This window comes from Manis pentadactyla, chromosome 4, assembly GCF_030020395.1.
Source record: "Manis pentadactyla isolate mManPen7 chromosome 4, mManPen7.hap1, whole genome shotgun sequence".
NCBI lineage: Eukaryota > Metazoa > Chordata > Mammalia > Pholidota > Manidae > Manis > Manis pentadactyla.
The window spans coordinates 5716712-5736717 of NC_080022.1; the positions used below are offsets into that span (position 1 = coordinate 5716712).

A 20006-nucleotide genomic window follows, 5' to 3' on the forward strand; every position below is an offset into this window, starting at 1 on the left:
TGTATGCAGATGTTGGTTAAGAAAAACTTTTCCTCAACCCTCTTAGATTCAACTTCCCAGGGCTTGAGAATTAAACCAAAAAAGTCTGTTTAACAGTAGAAAAGGAAAACAATTTTTAGTGAGATTTACATACATGGAAGTTCACACACACAAAAAAGGTGAAACTCAAAGAAGCAGTAGACTTGGGGCTTATGTACCAATTTAATAAAGGAAAAGGCATTGGGGCTTCAAGATGCCCTTCAAGATGGGATGATAAATCATGCAAAAGTCATTAGGAAATATATGGGGGAACTCACTCAAGATAAGGCTTCTTTTAATAAAGTCTATTTATGCAAACTTGTCTGGAGTACCTGCATCTCCAGGGATGAGAGTTCTCTCCTCCTCCTGGTATGGGGTGGAGTGGGGCTGGGATTTGGGGAGTTGATTGGAGACACCTGCCCAAAGGGAAATGAAAGCTCTGCTTTTAGGCAGTTAAGGAAAGCGCAGAGACCTCTTCCTACATTTGTTGGTCCTCAATAGTTTCAACTCAAAATCATCCTTATGCCCAAGAGGCATATATCAGGATGGCATATTCTGATCCCCTTCCCAGGGAAAACTACCAGCAACTGAACCTTTTAGAAGACTCGGTGCCTCTGCTCTCTGTCTGACCCTGCACCATTCTATTGTCACTTTATTGTGGGACAGGTCGGTAGGGTACCTCCCGTCAGTCTGTCTTGAGCATCGAGCCGAGCCAGCGTCTCGTTGAGGGGCTGGCATCTTGCACTGAGTGCCTCCTCAGCTGTGAGGGTGCGTCCTCTCCTCTCACCATGGGCCCCTCCTCGTGTCACCTGACTTTGTCCTCCTCTCTGCCCTCTCATCCGGAGAAACGGCAGGAAGAGTAGCTTTTATCTCTTTTAAAACATCTTGCATCAGTTTTCCTTTGACTGTGTTTCTGTCAGGTTCGTATTTTGTCTGAATTTACTGACTTTGCACATATTACAAACACTGATAATTTATTTTCCAATACAAAATATTTTCTTCTGTTTAATATTGCCCATATGACATCCCCCTGCTTGAATAATTCCCATTTTTAAAAAGTCCCCATTTTTAGTAATCCCCCCCCTTTTTTTTTTTTCAAATAAGCGGTTTGCCTCAAAAACCTCAAAAGCTGTGGCCACCAGCTGAGATCCTAAAATGACCCAAAAGTGGAGCTGGGGGAGAGTGAAATAAAATAAATCCCTTTCCAAGAATTTTAGCCTTGGAGAACGTTCGTGAACAAAACTGCGGGCCCCCTGCCATCCCCCGCCCTTCTGCTTTGGTTGGCCCCAGTCCTGCGCTGTCATCAATCCCGACCAAAACAATGCCTGAGATAATGAGGATTTTTACATTTTTCCGCTAAAAAAATTAAATGCTATGTGTCAATGAACTATTTTACATTTCCATTTAGAAGGTACCTTTTCTCAAAGTGTATACTTAGGTCTGAAAGCCTGTCCTCCGAACATGATTTAAAAAAATTCAATAGCTCGCACACATCTCAGCCTTCCAAGGTTGCAGATTCTTTTAGCCTTGTTTGTAAGAACAACAGGACCAGCTCACACATGTTAAAATGTATTACTCACGGTTACAAGTAATAGTGAGATTTAAGTTGTCACTTTTCTTCTGGGGACTGAGTGAGTGTGTTAATTGGTCTCCTGCCACCCCCAGTTTCTCCCTCCTCTTTTTAACCCACATCCTTAAAAACTGAATGATTTTCCAGAGCTCCTCTACCTTCCCCCCTTGCGTGGCTATACTTTGAGGATTAGTTTTGCCTAATGCTGGTCTGGGGAACTGGAGTAGGGGCTCTCGAGGGAGTCTCCGGGATCTTTTCCATTTCCTAACTCCTGCCCGCACCCATGATTCATCAGGAACACTTACGAACACACCGGACACACACAGAGTGAGCGGAACGGTGGCCCCTGTGCCCACCACCAGCTTCAACAATCACCACCAGTCTTCAGCGCTGTTTTATCCTGCACACCCGACCATCTTTTTGTTCCAAAGCAAATCCTACACAGAACATAATTTTACCCACGAATACTTCAGTGTGTTTCTGTAATAGTTGAGGACACTTCCCTTTTTCTAACAAGTGCAACACCACTATCAGCCTGACGCCACAAAAGCCCTTTAATAAGTAACTGCTTGGGTCAGAGTGGACTGCGGCCAAGCATCTGGGGACCGAATTAGGGTCTCCGGTGGTCAGTAAGTAGGGTTGGTGGCCAGGGAGAAGGGGTGGGTAGGGGTGGGGATGAGGGAGGACGTCCTGAAATTCACCAAGCCCTCTGTGCCTGTCCTACAAGGAATCATGACAATTTTGGGAGAGTCGTGGCCGTTTGCCTTGCCTCCCAGGTCTCGTGAGAATTCCACTTTGGGCATCCTCTCACCCAGAACTGCCCCAGGAAAGGCACTTGGGGGAATCTAGCTCCGGCTCAGCCCAGGTGACACAGTATAAACCACCACAATCAGCACCCAGTCTAGGTTCACATTTATGCCCTTGTCTGGATAATGGGTTTTTACCGCTGATTCGTTCAAACTGAGGTCCAAAGTCCTCACCATCTGAATCTGGACAGGTCTATCCTAGTGTAAAAAAAGTTAGTGCAGAGGCTTGATGGGAGTCAGGCTCTGTTGTTGTTTGTTTTGTTTTGTTTTGGCAAGAATACCTGAACTTCCTTACCTATTTGACCCCTTTGGGCCCCTGAACTGTCCCCATATCATAGGCTTATGGGTTCCCCTAACCTGCAGGCTACCCTACCCTCAGCTCAGATTTCTTACTCACTGAGCATGAAGGTGCCTTGCAGGGAAACCAGATACATTCACTGGTGCAAGTCCTTCAGCCAAGCCAGCCTCATGCCATGGGCCGGTCAGTCCCTGTCCTGGCCACAGGCCCCTGTGTGGCTGTCACAGTCGGGCCGGTTTCATGTCTGACGCCACCTGTGTGTCAGCTGGATTAACATCTAGTAGGAAGAGATCACACATAACCCTCATCATTAAATGAGATTCAGTCCTCTGGCTATTTAATCAAAGGTACGGAAGCTTATGGGAAGTAGGGTGCCCCACCCCCCAGGGTGGAAGCAGATGCACCCTCCTCAGGGAACAGCCCTGGACACCCCCCTGGATTTGCGAAGGGTCCAACCAACGCTGTCCACAAACTTTGCTGTGCCCTTGAGCCTCCATCCTCTGGGCTTATTCGGGAAGAGCTTGCTTGGGATCAATGGCTTTTGTCGAGAAGAGGCGACTTAGCGATGTCAGCGGGCTCTCCTGTTTCTTCAAACCAGCTTCAGCAAGGTCACCTCCAAGAGACAGTGGAGCTGGTGCCTGGGCTTCCCTGAACTCCATCTTTGCCTCCAGGGTCCTGCAGTTCTGGAAAGTCCATTCCCTTGCCATGCCCACTCTTTAATTCTGCATGCATACCCTTTCATGTGCGTGTTGGATACAGAGCGTGGTGTGAGGACCATAATCCCACTAGACAATGATTTTCGCTGAAAAGAAAACAAAGTATTTTTGTAAAGAAGCCATGACCCAGTGTCAGTGCACCTCGAGGCCAGAGCTCCACCAAGTCTGAGAAACTCCAGTCTGCACCTGACACTGTGTTGTGACAAAAGAATGTGTATTTGAGATAAAACAAGGTCTTGCCCAGGGAGCTGGATCAGAACATTTGGGATGAGCTCCTGTGGTATACACCAGGCTCCTCAGTTAGCATCTGCTTTAAGCAAAAGGGCTTATATTGGGACTCATCAAAGGGATGTGAGTTTGAGGCCCTTGGTTTGGAAGTGGAAATCACGCCTCCCCGGAGCGCTGGAAGCCCAGTCCCCTTCCTCGCCAGTGAGAGGCGGGGCTCCGAATGCGCATTCACCCCGTTGCCCCAGGGGAAGAGGCAATTCCGTAAAATGAGATCCAGGTGCTGTCCGGATGGAAGAGTGGGTGCTGGGCAACTGAAACCTGACCCGATACACATTCCCTTCATGGAAAGTAAGAGGAGCAAAACCAGCTTCCTCTTATTATGAAGAAATTTACAGTTTCTGAGCTTTAAGAAAAAGCCTGAAACCTCAAACATAAAGAAATTCACTTTCTAAAATCTTATCTCCATAAACAGTGCCGTGAGAGGCCAGAAGAGGGGTTATCAGATTGGGGTATTTGTGTTTAATTTCTCAATTTACCACATTCCGAGAGCAGGGTTTATAGTCATCGGTAGGGAATGTTTCACAGAACACCCGGGGTCGGGGAAACGTGGTCATTTGCGTTTTGAAACCCAGAACTGTATGTTTCTACAGCTGCCGGCTAAGCAGCTCTCCCGCGACCACACAGGCTTAGTTCATCTGGCCGAGGGACAGAGCGGCTGGACGGTTCTCTCTGGTCACGGTAGTGACGCCTTTCCTTGCTCAGGACGTGGGACCAGAGTTAGACCCAGGAGTCAGTTGGCTGTGTGGGATGGCCGCTCGCTGGGGATCTGAGGTGCTAGTAAAAGGAGATTTGGGAGGAAAGGAAGTTGGTCATGGTGGACTAGAGGGGGTTCCTATCATTAAAGGCAGAGAAGTGCTTCTGTTCCTATTTCTTAAAAGTAAAACGATTATTAAACTTCTTTTAACCTTCACCGGTTGATTGCCTCCGAGTGGTTAGTGGTGCTGACCCCTTCAGGCAGCTGATACACACTGGGAAATCATTTTCATTTTTAAATTTGTGCCTGTAATGCATCTCAGATTGAAGGAAACTTAAGGACCACTGATGATGAAAATAAAGGGTAACAGAGAGAATAAATGATATTCCTACAAATCAGCCATGACTTGAGTTTCCCCAGATTTCTTAGTCATTTTCATTGGGTCAGAATTAAATTTGTCCAATATTAAAAGCTAAATATGTAATGAAGTGGCATTCAAGTTTGCTCGTCATTTGTTAGAAGTAAAGGTTACCCACACCAAACATGGTGTTTTGCTGAGTGTTTACAAAGAGCCTTCTCTCTTTGATTGTCATTTAGAAGCAAAATATGAAATTTATCTACACATAAAATCCTCGGTTATAAAAACTGATCTTAAAAAAGTATGCAAAAATTCCAAACAGTTCATAGAACAGATTTATCTTTTTCTGATGTTATAAATACTTAAACTTTGAATCTACATTTGTCCCCAAATATATCACCTTAAAATTTGTTGATAAATCATACTTTCCTAATGTAATTAATTGAATGTAAGTTAAATAGCATGTGTTTCTCCTTAAATATGATAAAGTAAAAATAAATATTTTTATATAAGTTAGGTCTTCTGGTTACGGAAGCAATGATCAGGGATGGTGTGTGGCTAGCCCTTAAGTTCCTGACCCACACTCCCCTGAGACAACCTCAATAAACCATCCTCTGAAAATGCCAGCATCTTGCTATGCAAATGCTGGACTCTATCAGAATGCTGCTGCCCCTTGGGGCCCTGGCGTGGAAAATCTGGGGCTGCAGGTAAAACCTCTCTGGCTGAGGAAGACACAAGAGAACGTGTGGGGTGGTCGTGAACAAAGAATGCGAGAAAAAGCTGAGTCATAGGTCTCAGAACTGCTCCAAGGATCTGGGCAGCAGAAGTTCCTGTTTCTCAAAACTTTTGATATGATTGCTACTGGGAGGTCAAGGCTCTGATCTCTGGGGTAGGGCTGAGGCCACAGACAAGGGCCTATCAGGGGGCCCCACTTGGAGCGACTACAGAAGGGAGGCAAATGGACCTAGGCACGAAGCTCCCAAAATTCCACTAGAAGATAATTTGGCACAGTTACCGAGGCTTCACCTGGGTGTCCCTAGGAGTCACTGCTCTTGGCCTTTGTGAGTAGCAGACACTGGGACTTGCCTACTTAATAACCACTCTCCCCTTTTTCCTAATTATCAGAAGCCCAGTTTTGCTCAAGGGAGTATGTGTCAGGCTAAAATGCTCACCTTTCCAGAGCCCTTTGCATTAAGGGGTGGCCAGGTGACATGGCTCTGGGTTATGTGGAAGGTCTGTCAGGGATTTCTGGAAATTCTTTGCGTTCATAACAGAGCATCTTCCTTCTCTTTGTCTTCATCTTTCTGCGTGGCATATGGACATGAGGCTGGAGCTGGGGCAGCCATCCTGAGGCCAGGAAGTAAAAACACATGAAGCCAAAAGTCCCATGCTAAGGGTGGCAGGACACAGTGACACAGGGAGCCTGACCAGCATGCTATGCGGTGGAGGCCGGCCCTCACCTTTGGGGGGCCTGGGCACAAGTACCAATGGAGGCCTACATATCATGCCCAAATTTTAAAAATTATCAGTCAAGCTAACATCGTTAAAATATGTTCTATCCTCCTACCTTGAGAACATACTTGATAACGAGGAAACTTAAAGTGCATGCATGGAGCCACGGTTTTTATATGACTTAAAGTCAGGAAAATATAAAAGGCAACTAGATAATTTAATTCACTTTGCTGTATTACACTGCATATTAAAGTTATTCATGAATTATGATTCAGGTTTTTGCTATGCCTTGGAATCAGCATTAGTTACCACTGTAGAGAGGTGTGGACATAAGGAGGGTGGATGAGGCCTACGGAACCCAACTAACACCAGGACATAATCTGAAAGGATTTTTTGTTTTGCTTTGTTTTTAGGTAAATCTTGAATTTGGGCTTATTTCATTGTGATTTATGTCCTTTTCAAGAAAAAAAAGTGACAAAACCCTTTTATTCTTGTTCATTTGGAAGATATTTTGGGCTAGAGGATTGTCATTTTGCTCTATTTGTACATCTTGTAAGTGCTCTGCAAACAGAGCTAAGTTAAACAAATGTGAAAACAGTTTCATAAGATAAAGTTTAAAGAAGTTCTATATAAGGAGACATGATGGATGATAGCTTTCCCTTCCCTAAATGGCAATTTCTCAGGTCAAGGTCAATGAAAAGGCAGATTTAATAGGTAGCTATTATGTTAAACCACAAGGAATTTTGAATTCCATCGTGGCAGATCCTCTCATCTCACCACTAACACATGAAGACTTAAATTTTCTTGTGGTTTCAGTTTCAGAAATGTGGTCTTTTTCTAGCCCATTTTCTACAAATTGTCAAAGGAAAATGCTTCCAGAATCACTCGGGTGAGGGTAGCTATGCTTCAGAATAGCAGTTTAAAGTTTACAAGGGTTCAAACTACATTCAAGAGTGTTAATAGACACTGAGCAGATACTGGAGCTTTTAGGAGATGGTTCTTATTGATGTCCAGAGTCTAGAAAGCTCTACTAAGCTTGTGAGAACAGCCCAGCTTCCATCCATCATCTTAATTCTGTGAATTCCTCTTTGTGTCTATTTCTGGTCTAGACTAGCTTTTGTCAACGCCCCAGAACATTCTCTTCTCCCATCACTGCTCGGTCAGGAAGACAGAACCTACGTGCGAGAGGGGGGCATGTGCTATGGCCTGAATTGGGTTCTTCCCAAGTTCATATGTTGCAGCCCTAACCCCCATGTGACCATATTTGGAGATGGGGCCTTTAAGGAGGTAACTGAGGTTAAATAAGTGTGGGACCCTGATCCCACAGGATTGGTGTCCTTATAAAAAGAGGAGGAGACACCAGAAGCCCCTATTTCCCTCCTGAGATACCGTATAAGAATTTGGCTATACCACTGGTTTAAAAATATGGGCTATTTCATGTTTGGCCTTGATTTTCATCTCCTCCCTTCCCTGATAATTGTTTGAATGCGAAAGTAGAAAACAACTGTCTCCTCCTCTGTCCCCTTCATTATTACTGTCATTATTATTTAGCCACACAGAGGGTGCTCTCTGAGGGACAGTGGCAACAGGCCAGATCGCCTGCTTGCCTTGAAGGAGAAAGGACTGGGCAGATTATTAATGGTAACACCTCAGATTAATGCCTTCCAGTTCACAGACACCCGCCAGGTGATCACAGTGCTGCCTCCTCTTAACTCTTTGAGGCATGTAGTGCAGATAATAGTACGTCCATCTTAGGGATGGTAAAACTGAGGCTCAGAGAGGTGAGATACCCCAGCTGAGATCACATGGCCCAAATGAGGACTCCTGTTCAGGGAAGGTGAGGATGGTTACACTGTGTGTTGCTGTGTAAAGGGGATATTCGGGAAAATTGCTAGAGTAAGCTGAATTATATCATATAATTTAAAGAGGCTCCATAAGGAGAGGGATTGTGGGGACCCCGCCCATGCCAGTGGGCCCAGGTCGCAGTTCCAGCAGCCACGTGGGTGCTGAAGGCTGTCTGCTCCTGGCTCCAGACTCTCATGACCCTTTATCTGTAACTCCTTTTCAAAGCAACAAGTATTTTCATAGAAATAGACCCATTTGTTACCCCTCTGGGTCATTTCTAAAAAGTTTAAGGAAAATTGTTAAAAGAAGCCATTTTATTTGGTTTTACTCAGCAGCTTGCTTTTGAGATAACAGAGGACACCTTTTTTTCCTTCCATCAACGCTTGGAAATCCCTGTCTAAACAAGAACAAGAAACCGAGCCACAAACTCAGTCCTGGATGAACCGGGGAGAGACTCGCACAGCTGGGCTGGCCTGGAGGAGGAAGAGGAGCAGGGGGAGGCAGGCAGGCCCGGGGGGCTGGGGGCGGAGGGGAGGCTCGGGAGAGCACCAGAGCAGGGTGCAGGCCCAGGCAGTGGGCTTTTATAAGGAGCAGGCGGCGGGTACCCCCTCGCTTCTCCTGCTTCAGCCAGACTCACAGCAGGGTTCTCACCCTTGCTGCCCCAAATCCCCAAGGGGGCTTGAAAGATTCCCACGTCGAGGCCAATCCACCCCGCTCCCCACATGCCTCCTCCCAGCTCTATGACTGATGAGAAAGATCTGGGCTCCGCCTGCCCCTCCCCCTCTGCTCTCGGGGCTCCTCTGGCTGGAGAGAGCAGGTGTCCCGCCAATCACACCCATCTGGGGAGGCTGCCGTTTTCCGGCACAGCTGAGTGGGTGCACTTAATTCTCGGGAGCAGTGGGAGGGTGCTCCCTTGGCTGACAGACAAGAAGCCGCCTCCTCCAACAGTCTGAGCAGTGAGAAAGCTGGTGTTTGGACCCCCATCTCAGCCTCCAACAATCATCTTTCCATGAGCTCTGCATACTTTCTCAGGAAGCTACGGGAAAATGAGGTCCATCAGGATGAGGGAGTCACTAGGAATAGCCAAGAACAAGGAAGACAGGAAATCCCAGAAAGGAGGGCTTCACGGAGCACAGGGGATGTCCAGGGGGGCGCTGACAGGAAGTCCAAGGACAAATGTATGCAGCCTTCAAGGGAACCCAGGGCCTGGGAAGGAGTGTCCTCAAAACAAAACGGAACCAACATTGCCACCTGGGTTTAGCCACGTGGGATGAAAGGCTGCCAAGGGGTGTGGGGGGACAGCGGAGGTGCAAATAAAATGAAGTGAATCCAGTGATGAGGCAACTGTTAACTTCGGGACAAACAAAAAGTTGTAAAAGGAAGGAATATACTCGTGGTTTATTACTCGGCTCAGCAGCGCATCAGCAGCGCATGATATTTACATGGTTCTTCTATAGTTAAATACTGGATACTAATCTAACCAAGAGAAATGCCATAACCATATTAGAACACAAGAGAACTAAATCCTCAGCTACCGTAATAGGAAGACAGTAGGTGATTCTCAGATGGATTAATCAAAACAGAGCAGTATAATTGCACTTAGAAACGTGGATGTCATTATCAGGGGAATCTGCTGAGTTGAAAATATCCAAAGAAATTGGGGGGTGGGGGCAAGAGATTGCTCTTGTGTCTCGGTTTTGCTTGATGGTAAGTCTTTTAACATTGCAAGAAAAAACAAGCAAACGAAACCCCAAAAAGGACAAGACACTCACCTGAATAGAAATTAAAATGAAGAAACCTGTATTCTCTGTTCAGTTTCTCTGGAAACCTAAACCTGCTTGAATAAGTTACTGAATGAATTCCTTACAAAGAATCAGCCCCTCAATAAAACCAAAAACCATTAAAATAAGAATGAAGTGACACATACAGTTACACTGGAGAACTCAGGGTAAGAAAATGTGTCAGTGCAACAGAGACTCTGACCTGCCGGCAAGGCAGGTGCAAGGTGGGATGGAGGACATGCAGCACACTGTCCACCACAAGGGAGTAGACCAGCCTGTTAGGAGAGTCAGGTGGACTCGGAGGGACGTCAATTTGTCTGGCTGGTTTTATTCCTAGGGGCCCAACTACTAGGTGATGAACTTGCCTGGGCTTTCGAAGTTCTACATCTTACCATTTTGTATCAACCCGCTGATTTAAGAAATCCAGGAGGGCCTGATGTTACATTGTGGCTAATAAGGCAGATCTGTGCAGTAGGGGAGGGATGGAAACATCTTTCCAGATGGGTGCTTATCATGATCAAATTTTAGGGATATCAATTTGTTCCTCAGGTTCCACTGAGTCGAGGCTGGGCCAGGTGCATCTTGTATGCTTAGTCATTTCCTTATCTGATCTTTTTTTTTTTTAAGGGCTGTTTTAAAAATCAATGCACAAGGAGTGTTCTCGTTATGATAGTTTTAGGACGTAATGCTTTGGCCCCTTTCCTTGCATTAGTAAGGAGATCACAATACCACAGATGTTAGAACTGAAGAGACTTTGAAAATCAGAGGGTTCCCCACATTTACAGATGAAGGGGCCCTGACAAATGTAAATGGTCTGCCCACTCGCAAGAAGCTAGTTAAATAACACCAGAGCTTGTTCTAGAACTTATTGGTATAGGTTAAGTGATACGCCTGACCCATCCACTAAGATAAAATTACTGCCCTGGGTCAGGCCAAATTCTAGGGCAATCAGGATGTTGAGAGAGGACGCTTCCTGGAAGGGGGAGACCACGTGACTGGCTTCCAGCAGGTGCCTGATTGCCATCAGCACAGCTGCTCCATTCGCCTCCTGGGAGGACGGCTGCTCTCTGGCCCTGCAGGTTATTGAGCAGCCACATGGAAAGCCCCGTTCCCACCATGCCACTGATTGGAGAGGTGAATACAGGGTTATAGACCACTCGGTAAAAGGACCATCTCCACACTCACCTCCTCCTAGTCAGACAAGCACTTGCTATAATTCAGCCTATAAGGACACACTTAGCCCAACTGCTAAGCGTCCTGAGTGTGCGTCTGGGGCCAGCCACAGCCTTGTCCACAGGATCCCAGCTGACTTGGGTGGTCACACTCTGTGGCCTGGGCTGGCATTCCTGCTGGGGGGTGGGGGTGTTTATTTGGCCTGGCTGAGGACAGCCCCAATGGGGGGCACTTTGAGCATGATGCTGGTCTGAAACACTTTTGTAACTGAGATGGTAAAGATGAAGCTATTTAAGCAAAGCCTAGGCTAATGAATCACACCTGAGAAAGGGCCTTAGCTCTCCATCGGTACCTTCCTGCTGTTACATATGATGATTGCAGGCAGGTGCTGATGGCAGCTCTCTGGTAAGTGAATGCCTGGGCTTTCTTCATCCCTCAAGGACAAACAGCTTGTTCATGAGCATCTCCAGGGGGCTGGTGGGCTGAGCTGCCAGGAATGATGGATGAGTGGCTAGTCAGTGCCTGCCTGCCGCATGGACTCTGTGTTCAGGGACTGGAATGGTTTGCTGTATCAGGACAGGCCGCCTAGGGTAGAGCACACCTTACATAAATACAATGTCACCTTGTGAAAACTAAAGCCCTGCTAAATACCAAGAATTCTGTTGTCAGAAGTGAGAACTATAAATTGAATTTTTATCTAAAAAAAGAAAAAGAAGGATGTGATATTTTTTGCCCTTTGAGACCTCCCATTTCTTTAGATAAGGAAGGAGGACATTTCTTTGTACTCCATCAGGGGAAAAGATGTCTCCTTAAAATAAAAAAAATGTAGGCTATATGTGTAGTCAGAAATTTTTTCATATTACAGATTTATTGAAAAATAGAAATATTTTTTGAAATAATGGTAAGAAAAACAGTAAGAAGGGGGAAAGCAGTAATATGCCATAATCCTTGATAATCCATAAAGTGACATCACTTCTTCTAACCCTTATCTGAGGGGCATTTAGAGAAATGGGAATCCTTGGCACTGAGAAGGATCAACAGGTCCTCATCCATCCTTTCAAAGAGCCCACCAGGCATTCCCCGGCAGAATTTGCTAGGTTCAGGGGGTTAAACTTTTTAAAGCCCTGGTTTTTGCAGTGACATTTACACATAATAACTTCTGAGTCCCTGCGTCTGTGTTCCCCTCCGCATCTGCTCTGTCCACCCAGCCAGGCCTTTGCGGTTCCTGGAAGCCCTTGAAGAACAGGGAGCTGAAGGCCGCGGCCCGTGTGCGCTCTGTCCCGACAGGAACAATCGCTTGCAGTCTCTCCACCTCGCTGGGAATGCGTTTGATGGAGGAGGAAGGGGCCAGGGGCACAGCGCACCCGACTGGCTCCCCAAGGCCACAGAGCCCCCACAGCCGCCTTCCCACCAGGCTGCCTCCATCCTGTGGCCTGCAGAGCAGCCGCCTCCCCATCTTCCTCTGGGCTGGCTTTTCCTACTGCCCCAATCCTCCACGCCCAGGCCTCTGGCCGCTGCAACTGGTGTAGACTGATTTTGTCTTAAACCCAACCCACTGCATTATAAAGGGGCTCTGTGGGTTTAGCGATGGAGGAGTCTGATCTGGAGGTTGGGTTTGTCTCCATTGGAAGTGCTTCCCTGTTATTCCAGCTCAATGACGCGATCCCATGAGTCCCATACTTTTCTTGTGTTAACCAGGAACCATGTCTGGTGGGGAGGCGACTAGGCTAGGTTTTGCTGTTGGTGAAAGACGTGCTGCCCAGTTATCTCAGTTATTCAGCATGCTTGCTGTGGCGCAGTGGGAAATGGATACTTGGTCTTCGTGCTGGGGTCCTGGGGTCCCGGCACACAGCTCCGAAAGCCCTTGGAATCTCTGTGATGTCTTCTGTATGCTAATGAGATGGCTGGTGGGGGGGTGTTGGGGGAGCTGGATAGCTTCAGGATGGGGGCCAGTCTCCAGAAAGATTGCGGGCACCTTAGAAAATCCAACTTCAAGCACCACCCAACCCCAACTCCAGGGAAGGGAGAGGGTCTGGAGATTGAGTTAATCACCAATGGCCAAAAATTTAATCAATCATGCCTCTGCAGTGAAGCCTCCATAAAAACCCCTAAGAGATGGGGGGTTTCGAGAGCTTCTGGGTTGGTGAATGCATCAAGGTGCTGGCAGGTGGGCTTGCTCGGGAGGGCACAGAGTTCCATGTTGCGCCCATGTACTTTGCCCCGAGCGTCTCTTCCATTTGGCCGCTCCTGAGCTGTATCCTTTATAATAAACTAGTAACAGTGAGTTCTGTGAACGGTTCTAGCAAGTCATCAAACCTGGGGAGTGGGTCCCGAAGCCAGTCAGAAGTGTGGGTGGCCCGGGGACTTGTGATTGGCATCTGAAGTGAGGACAATCTTGTGGGACCGAGCCCTTAACCTGTGGGGTCTGACATTAACTCTGGCTGGTTTCAGAACTGAACTGAGTTCTTGGTCCCCTGGTTGCTGTTGGTGTGAGAAAAAAATCACATGCTTGATGTCAGAGGCGGTGTGAAGAACAACAGTTCACTTGGCAATTAGGTCATTACATTTATTCTAGTTTATTAATTTGTAATTTGTTTTCTGTGAGTGATATTAGTGGGGTCAGTATAGAAAAGGCCTGCTGAGTATATGCTGGCCCCAACTGGAGACCTTTGAGCTCTGACCAGGGACATGAGATGACAGCCACGCAGCCCACCCTCGTCTTGTCGGTGTGGAAATCAAGACACGGGACAGTTAAGGGACTTGCCCTGAGCTGCGTGTGGTAGAACTGACATCAGGTCCCTAGTGCTCATTCTGTGCTCTTTGCACATGTTGCTTCTCAAAAGAAGCAGGACCAGAGGAAGGTCTGGGCTTTTTGGAAGATAAGGATTTTCTAACAATGCTTTGTATCATTACCTGTGCCACGCACGTACGGTCTGGTATTTCCCACCCTAAAAACACTTACCCCGACCCTGACTCCTTCTGGCCCTGAAGAGTGGAGGCTTTACAGAGGAACTCATGAAGCAACAGACGAGGACGTTCTCTGTACAGGTGGGCTGAAGGGCAGCCTTACAGAGACCTACACCCACAGTGAGGCTGGGGGAACAGACGCGAGGGCCCAACACTCTGAGCGAAGCATAGAAGTGACGTCAAGGACTGCTGGGCTGGGAGAAGCCTTGAGTCTGGTCACTGAGAACAAAGAGCATTATATTTGACAACTGGAAACTCCCATGGCCCCTTGGACATTGTCACAGAGGCCACCGGGATGGAGAGCAATGCCCAGGACCTGGTGGGACAGGCTAGAAAGGACAGAGGATCATAGAACAGGCTGCACATCTCTGTGACCCCCCAGGTGCTTGGCAAACCTCCCCTGAACCTAGGTCCCACTTAGGATAAGGAAAAATGGATGGGTGAGGGTGGGGAGCAGCCTCAAATAAACTAGAGGAGCTGGTTCTACAAAATAAGATGATTTTAAACCAGAGATCCAATTTACTCAGGATTATAATATTAGGGTGTCAGCTACCAAATGGCTAAAAATAGAAATCACCTGTAAGAAACAGAAAACATTACTGCATCCATGAAGGTTCTCCAAGGAAATGGAACCGATACATTAAGAGATGTATTACAATAGGGTGGCGGGTCTGAAATCAGTGGGACTGGCTGGAAGGGTGGAAACTTAGGCAGGAGCTGATGCTGTGGTCTTTTTGTGTGTGTGAGGTAAAATGGGCGTACCATGACCTTCACCATTCTAAGCATTTTTAAGTGTACTCTGGAGCATGAAGTACATTTGCATTGTTGTGCAGCCATTGCCAGCACCCATTTCCAGAACTTTTCCATCACCCCAAACAAACTCTGTCCCATTAAACACTAACTCCCCATTCTCCAGCCCCTGGTTATTGCCACTCATGCTGCCATCTTGAGGCAGAATTTTTCTCCTGGAAACTTCACTTTTCAGCCTTAAGGCCTCCAACTGATTGGAGAAGATTCACCCCTGTTACCAGTAGTAATCTTTACTTAAAGCCAACCGGGGGCAGGTGTTGACCCCACCTACGAAACGCTTTCGCAGCAACAACCTGAATGGCGTTTGATTAAACAATAGCCTGGCCAAGCTGACACATAAAACTGACCATCACAGGACACTTTTTTATACATCTAAGTTTGTGACTCTTAAAATTCACTTGGTATAAGTGTGTGTGTCATACATTCAGGCCCTTTTTGACTCTAGGTAGAGGCGTCTGCACTCTGGTCTGAGGTAAACCCTGCCCCACTCCCTCCACTTCTTTTGTGCCTCGTTGGTATTTTCTCTCTGCAAATGGGAGAAAGAGCAGGTGCTTCTGGACGTCTAGACTCTGGTGCCCTTCACCAGACTCCAAGGAAGGTTCTACATCTCTCACGCTTAAGTCCTTCTCTTTTGAAAAACAGAGACTGCTTCCACCGATCACCAGAGCAGTGTTTCCTCCTTGACCTGTAAGGAGACGTCACTCCTCACCCAACACGCCCCCCGCCTCTCCCTGTGCAGCCTGCCTTCTCCCCTGCCGCCCCCACCCTTCCTTCACCCACTGTGGCCTGGCTTTGTTCCCAGCATGCTGTGCGGCCTTTCCTGACCGTCTCCGGTCACACTCCTCCCGGCGAGGCTGTGGATGGCTCCTGCCCATTACCGCAGGCCTAGGCCCGAGCCCCTGAGCGTGACCTCAGAGAGACCTGTGCCCCTTCCTCCTGCTGCTCCCTATCACCCACCGACCCAGGGCTTGGCGAATGAGGGCCCGTGGTCTGCTTCAAGAAACGTTTTTTAAAAATTGAGATATACTTCACATACCATATAGCATTCACACTTTTAAAGTATATGAGTCAGTGATTTTAGTGTCTTCACAGAGCTGTGCATCCATCACCACTACCTGATTCAAGAGCATTTCACGCCCTCCCCCAGGAGAAACCCTTACCCGTTAGCAGTCACGCCCGTGCCCCCAGCACTGCCAACCCATGGCAGCCACGGGTCAGTTCTTTGCCTCTTGGATTTGCCTGTTCTCGGCATTTCATATAAATGGGTCACATGCTAGGTGGTTTCCTGTACCCGGCTTCTCGTGACGTTGTCAAGGCTCCTCCATCACAGCACATGTCTGTGCTTCCTTCCTTGTTACCGCCGAGTGATATTCCATTGAACCGACACATCACATTTTCCTTATTCATTCGCCAGTTGATGAGCATTTGGGTTGTTTCCACTTTGGGGCTGTGAATAATGCTGCCGCGAACATTTCTATACAGCTTTTTGTGTGGACACACGTTTTCAACTCTCTGGGGCATTGACCTCGGAGCAGAACGGCCGGGCCATCCTGTGCCCTTTGAGGCGCTGCCGGCCTGTTCCCCGCAGCAGCGACACGCCCTGTCCCCACCGGCCCTGCATGAGGGTGCTGTCCCTCCACCCCTCACCGGTACTTGGGACCCTCTGCTGTCTGACTGCAGCCCTTCCAGCAGGTGTGGCTTAGACTGTGTTTTTGTGTGGCCTGTGAGCCGAGAGTAGTTTTTATATTTTTAAAGGGTTATAAAACACACACACACCAAGAAAACGTGAGAGACAGCATGTGCTCACAAAGACTAGAATGTTTTCTGTCTGCCCTGTACCTCGCCATCCCTGCACCTTCAGTTCGGAGAAAAGGAGCTCTTGCTGGCTCCCTGCTTCTGCTCGCTGTCTCTGAGAGGGCCTTGCTTTTCCTTGTCTACCCATTAGACATCTTCTCCCTTAAGGTCCGGACACAATCTCATTTCCTTGGGGAAGACTTTCCTGGTCACCCTCACAGTCCCACACCTCATGCATTTTGTGAATACTTTTGTTATATAGGATTAGAGCATTCAGCACATTGGTTATTGGTTATGTATTTTTTGCTGCAGATGCGGTGTGAGACCGTTGAGGACAGAGACTGGGGCTCTTTTGTTTCATCTTCCTATTTCCAATCAAGGGCTGAGCACATGCTCATTGCATTAATGAAGCACAGGAGGGAAGGCCACCCCTTACCCTCGGAAAGCTGAGCATGTCGCTGGTGACACAGCCTCCATCACAAGTCTATGGGAAGCCGCCACGGCCTTCGTTACTTGTGCAGTGTTTGCTGAGTGCCTACTTGTGCACGGCCCTGTGTCGGCAGCAGGGCACAACCACGGAGAGAGAGGTCTCAGTTCTCTCCTGGAACTAAACAGGCCGGCTGCAGCCTCAGCCTCACAGATGCAATGGCCTGGGCTGGCCAAGTGGGGGCCTTCCCTTCCTCCAGCCTGGGGACCCTCCAGGTGGTGGCATCTGTATCACTGTGGTCCCCTGGGCTAAGCCACCACTGCATGCGATGAGCTGGGCCTCGTGGAAGTCCCTAGAGTTCTTTACCAAACCTCTGTGGCTCTTTGCCTTCTAGGCCCCTTTGTGGCTGGGGCCTTTGCCTCTGAACCGTGAGCAGAAGTGACATGTGTCAGCAGTGAGGTGCTGGTTGGGTCACCAGGGAACACTGTGATCGGCATCACTTGTTGCTTGTCTGGAAATCAATCTCTGCCGTTTTGCTTGCTGGAGGAAGAGACCCATCAGGGAAACACAGGTCAAGGGGAGGGTCCCACAGGCCGGGCACATGGGGAGCAGGATTGCTTTTCTAAGCGATAAGGCGAGCAGAGGGACAGTGGCTGCACCTTATTCATGAAGTGACTGGATGACAACCTTCTGGGCCAAGAAGCCCAGGTGTACATGTTTTCTCTGCAGGGAGTGTGTGAGCTGGGTTTATGGGCTGCAGACTCCTATCAGAAGTTGATAAGAGAGGCTCTGGGCCATTGGCTCTCCACTGATTGGGGAAGTATTTCGTAAGCCCGAAGTGTGAGACACCTCAGGATGAATCATCCACAGGAGCTGTGCTCTCCACAGGAAACCCTGTCCGTTGGTGTAAACACACCTTGTAATCAGGGCCCCTGAGGAAGTGGTGAAATCAGACAGAGAGTGTGTGCCCCCCACCCCCGCCACCCCCGTCCCAAATTACAACCAGAAAGTGAAATCTGATAGAATAGAAAAATGGCAGGTAGGAGGGAGTCGTCGTAAGAAGCCGAGAGGCCGAGGACGTGTGCGTAAGGGGTCAGTGTGGGCAGGTGCATTGCTGAGATTCCATAGGAATGAGCATGGGCTTTTAAATGCCAGTGGGTTGAGCCATCTCCTCCTGTCCTACCCACAGACTCCTCAGGCACCAGTCACCTGGTCCCTTCGGAAGGGCACTCCCAGGACAAACTCCCCGACATGGCTTTTCACCTCTTCACCCAGGGTCACACGGTGGCTGAGGCGGCTTCTCAGAGTGAGGCTATACGGTGCGTGTCTGAGGCAGGCACGGCAGCACTTTGGGGTTGTCCAGGTTCTGAATGTTGTGTAAATAATATTTCACGGCTGGAATCCCTGTCACATGAATACCTCAGGGTCAGCACCGGGTCCCCTTGTCCCTGTCTGCCCCATCGCACCTGCGTGCAGTAGGGCACGCTCAGAGTGGCCTCCATGAGCCACGAGCGATGGAATTCTCCAGCAAAGGGTCAGAATCTGAGCCTCGTTACCTTTTCTTTTTGAGGCCTGGTCTTCACTGAAATGGATTAAAATGTAAAGTTCTCACAGGTACCCTGATGCAGCCCTCTTCAGGGCTTTTGTCAAATTATTGGGTGAGATCATCAGTTATTGCGTGTGAGGTGAAGAAGGTGAGGCAGCAGCCAGGTCAGAGGGGCTCTGCAGCCTCGGCCTCGGCTGGCCCGGGCCGAGCTGATTTCCCTGCAACCCCCAGGCCCTGGGTGGGCGGCGCTGCCCTCAAATGCCCCGGGATGCCTCCTGTGGGCGTCCCCCATGTCTGCACTGTCCCCACCCCCTCTGGCCCTGCTGGCCCCCTTAGACCCGGCTGCACCCGTGCTCACCTGGAGGGGGGGAAGGGAGGGAGGAGGGGAGGGAGGGAGGAGCAAGGGTCTCCGGTCCTCCTCCCAAGCATTTCACCCACAAACTGGTTTAGGCCAGCGAGACAGGACGTTCTGCAGAGCAAAGATCATGTGATCACACAGTGTGAACAAACAGATGGTGTATCATTAACAAAATGCAGGGCTGCGCTCCATAGTCTCTGCAGGGTGTCAGCGACCCAGGCGATTTAATTAAAAACATAAAAATATAAAAAGTGACAAAGGCCAAAGTTTCATCCTGTTCAAACTCAACCTCATCAGCAACGTGGAGGGGCTGCTGTTGAATGAAGGTCACGGACCTGCCCTGCGGGGAAGTGTGGCCGGTCGGTGACCTCAGTGTGATTCTCTGGTTCTACAGCTCACAGTGGCATGGGGTGCCCAGGACGGAGACCCCCCCTTCCTCATGGGGAAGCTGCGGGGAGTTTAGAGGCTGTGTGGGCCAGGCCGTGCACACAGTGAATCCTGAGAGCACACAAGCGGGCGGCCGGTGTCACCTGGGCTCTAAGGTGCCGACTCCAGGTGGGCGGGAGAGCCTGCTTGGGAAGCTGGGCTCCGCCAGCACGGGTGTCCCCTGACGCCCCGCTCTGCTGCTGGCCGCCTGAGGCCCTGGTCGGGGCTGGGAGCTGGGGGCTCAAGCCTACTGTTCAAATCCCCTCCGCCATCCACCAACGGGACACCTCCCCGAGGTCAGTGTGGTGTTCTCACCTCTAAAATCATGACAGTGTTTTCCTTTCGAGAGGGATCAGTGGGCAGAGCAGGCAGAGCAGGCAGAGCCTGAGGACAGTGTCAGATGCATCGAACGTGAGCTGTGGCGCTGTGAGCACTGCTGCTGCCACGAATCAGGCTCCCTCTCCGGAAGATGGCCTTTGCTGTGGGGAGGACTGCACCAAGGGCTCGGGCTGCACAGGGGGAGGTGGGGGCTGCGCTGCAGGTGGGCCCAGGAGGAAAGGCCAGGGGCAGGCGGGGCACAGGGAGGGAGGAGGGGACAAACAGGAGCAGCGGGGGCCCTGAGTTGAAGGGTGGCGGCCCAGGGAAATCAAAGCCGGCTTGCTGAGATCGCAGCGACATC

At 49.1% G+C, this 20006-nt stretch overlaps 2 long non-coding RNA genes across 2 annotated transcripts in view; one reads left to right on the forward strand and one right to left on the reverse strand.

Annotated features, from left to right (window-relative positions):
- Positions 1–20006, forward strand: part of LOC130683292 (uncharacterized) — a 145296-nt gene that overhangs the window by 74779 nt on the left and 50511 nt on the right. The window lies entirely within an intron of this gene.
- Positions 2312–19894, reverse strand: LOC118932151 (uncharacterized). The gene is made up of 3 exons (XR_005032637.2): positions 19643–19894; positions 5921–6095; positions 2312–3494 (listed from the first exon to the last, which is right to left on the reverse strand). It is a non-coding gene; the product is annotated as an uncharacterized LOC118932151 (long non-coding RNA).